The following is a 3,315-nucleotide window of genomic DNA, read 5'->3' as shown; positions in this document are numbered from 1 at the left end:
CTGCCCGCCGAGGCCAGGCGGCACAACATGGCGGCCAGCTCTCTGCGGGCACTGCACCGACGGCACACCGCGCCTGCGCCCGCACTGCTGGGGCGGGGTCTGCCGGCGGGACGAGGAGGGGCGGGCGTCTGAGAGGGGAGGGATAGCGGTGCTTTCGGGTGTTTGAGTCACTGATCGGTATTTGTGTTTTAAAAGACGTGCGCCGTTAGTGCCCTGTACTAGAGTAGAAGGTGAACCCACTGTCTCACTTACCAGACCAGTGGTACAACAGAGCAGTGAACATCAGCTCACCGATAGAGCCAGGGCTAACGGGGTTCCCGAGCCAACGGTCCTAGTGGTAGCCATGACCTTGGGAATATAAATAAGTCAACAGGTAGCACAAAGACTAACTGGATAGGAAAAGGAGGTACACCGCTTGTGAGGATCAGTTGCAGTGCATTAAGACTTTGAAATAATACATGAAAAAAAAGTTTTATACAGCATGCTTAATCCAATCTACAGAAGAAAAAGTTGCTTAGAGCAGCCGCTAGATGTTCCAGAGGTTAAAATCAAGCTGAAATAGGAAAGAAAGGTCATGTTTCTAAGCAACCCTAATGAGAGCACAATGCTCCCAGTGATTGCTCTAGAACAGGGAGAAAAAAGGTCCACAAGGTAAGCAGAGAGCAAGGTAAAACTCTCTAAAAAAGAAGCTGGCACGTTGCTGTGTGCAGGTCTTACTTGTGCACGAGCAGTGCTGCCAGAAGCAGGCAGCTCAGCCCTGAGAACCTGCTGGAGCAAGGCTTGGCAGCGGGCCTGATAGCAGGCCCACCAAATGCACCACAGCAGTTCCCTTTGACCTCAGGAGTCTATATTTTTCCCATTGATAATCATATTTTGTATGAGCCGTAAGATGCAAGAATTTGTCGAATTTGACACATGCAGAATGGGGATGTTCTTAGGGCTTCATAATACAGTAGTGGTGGGCTACAGAAAGAACTGTTAAACAGACATGTCCTCTTCCGTTTTTTATTATTACAGACATATCAAACATAGCCATTCCTTGACTTTAAATGCAATGATCTGTGGAGCAAGTACGTAGAATGCTTCACATTTCAACATTTTCAGTGTATCATAGTGTGAAGCAACAAGTCAGTTTCTTAGATGGACATTTCTAAACAAAAAGTGAATACAGAGGTCTTTTGACTTCATCTGTCACTTCATCCTGTTACACCTGGGCATACAGCAAAGGCACTGGAAACCCCTCCGTGTCAGTACTGCAAGCAGAGGCAGCTTGTACTGGAGCTTGCAAGCAGGCTGGTACTCCCCTTCAAAGGTTAGCTGCCATTAGGAGCTATCCACCTCAATTGCCAGGAACGAGGCACTTACAAACATCTTTTCATCTATTTGATCTACTTACTTCTTTTGTTCCATTTCAGTTCTCTTCCTCACTTCTCTGCATATCTCATTTTCCAATATCCATTTTCTCCCAACGTCCACGGCCATTAATGCTCATGAGAATGCTTCGTGCACCTTAATTCCATCAGCTAAAATAGTCAGCATTGAGTAAGTGCAAAGGGAGTTCAAAAAACCATGAAAAATTAGATCTCCCATAGGGCCAGAGAAGAGAATCTTTCCCTCAAAGTTATGAAGCATTCTGTAAAATCAAGATTAACACTAGATGAAGTTTAATTCAAATTATTGGGGAAAACATCTTTGCTAACACAAACCACTTTTTTTTTTTTTTTTAATCTTACTTAAATAAGCACTTATGTTCAGAGATCTTAACCTAATTTATAGGACCAAAAACAAAAACAAACAAACAAAAACAAACAATGGAAGGGGTGAAGTCTGAAGGAGTGACCATGTTTAGAATAACTTACCTCATCTTGGAATTTACTAGCAAATCCACATGGAGAGATCCACAAAGGAAATCAAAGCGCATTGTAATGCACAGATGTACAGAATGGTAGTTCCTCCTTCAATGCCCCTTTAAAGGGCCCTAGAACACCATCCAAACTTAAGGTTATCAGCCAGCTGTACTCTAGAAATCTGATGACACAAGGTGAATAATCTTAATCAAAATCTATCTGAAAACAGGATTTTCTTGAAAACTGAAAATAATGTATCAAGAGTCATCTCCAGGATTATTAACAGCCATAACATAGGCTGTATGTATAGACAGCCAGAACGTGAACATTATTGATTTTAAATTTGTGTATTATTATACTGCATTTCACTACTGCTTTACAGTAAGCACTGCAAAAAAGCAAGCCAATTACATGATGGTTTTTAAATGATGCTTTCATTTAAAATAAAATTAATTAAAAAAATGTAACAACCTTATTTAGGAGGTAACCTTTAAGCAGAGAACGACAAATGAAATGGCTTTTCTTGCCCTACATTTATTTTCCAAGTTAAGCCGATGTTTAGTATGCACTTATAATTTGCATTTCTAACTTTTCAGCTATTTAGCTAAGCTGTATGGTTTTGTTTTCTTTTTTAATTATTTAAAGCACCACACACTCTTGAGAAAATTCAAATCTTCACGAATTCAAGACCTGATTTCCCACAATAACTGATAAATTTAAGTGAAAAGTTGCCCCTACCTTACAGCACAATAGCCATTACTTCAACTCCAAAAATAATTCTTATCTAATTTCTTATCCTAGATGCCATCTTCTCAACATGAGTTTCTTCCATATTTCAGATAGATTTTAACCACCACCATTCTCACAAGGCTTTCTACCATATATATTATCAAGTCATTGTAACTGTCTATTACTATCATTTTATTACTACTATCCTTTTAAACTTTTAATAGCCGCAAAGTATCTTAATACAGTATTAACATTAAAATCAGGCAATGTTAAAGCCAAATGTAAAGCACCAGCAAATACATATTTAGGTTACCATGGATTTTTGTAAACCAGAAATTACTTTAGGTGCCAGTACTTTTTTTTTTAATTTCTATATGCTCAACTGTCCATTAACTGCTATTTTTCAGGTAATAAGGGCTGAAGTAATGTTCCAAAAAAGCCATGAGATTATTGCCAATGGAATTAATGCCTCCAGTGACTGCCAAGTTGTTTTAAATGTCTAAGCTCTATGAAATTAAAGTAGCAGTAGTACATAGACTAGTATGTTTCCAACATACATAAAGGCTACTAACAGTTCCAACTAATTATATTTTTTTGTGGACAATAATACTGCAGGTGCTAGTTCTCATTTAGTACCATGGAAACCCTTCTATAATCTATGATTTTATTAACTAAACTGCAGTTACATCCAAATATCTCCTAACTTTAGAGAAATACTGCTTTCAAACAACAGTTTCAG

Source organism: Meleagris gallopavo, chromosome 2, assembly GCF_000146605.3.
Source record: "Meleagris gallopavo isolate NT-WF06-2002-E0010 breed Aviagen turkey brand Nicholas breeding stock chromosome 2, Turkey_5.1, whole genome shotgun sequence".
Taxonomy (NCBI): domain Eukaryota; kingdom Metazoa; phylum Chordata; class Aves; order Galliformes; family Phasianidae; genus Meleagris; species Meleagris gallopavo.
This window is presented reverse-complemented; position numbering follows the sequence as displayed.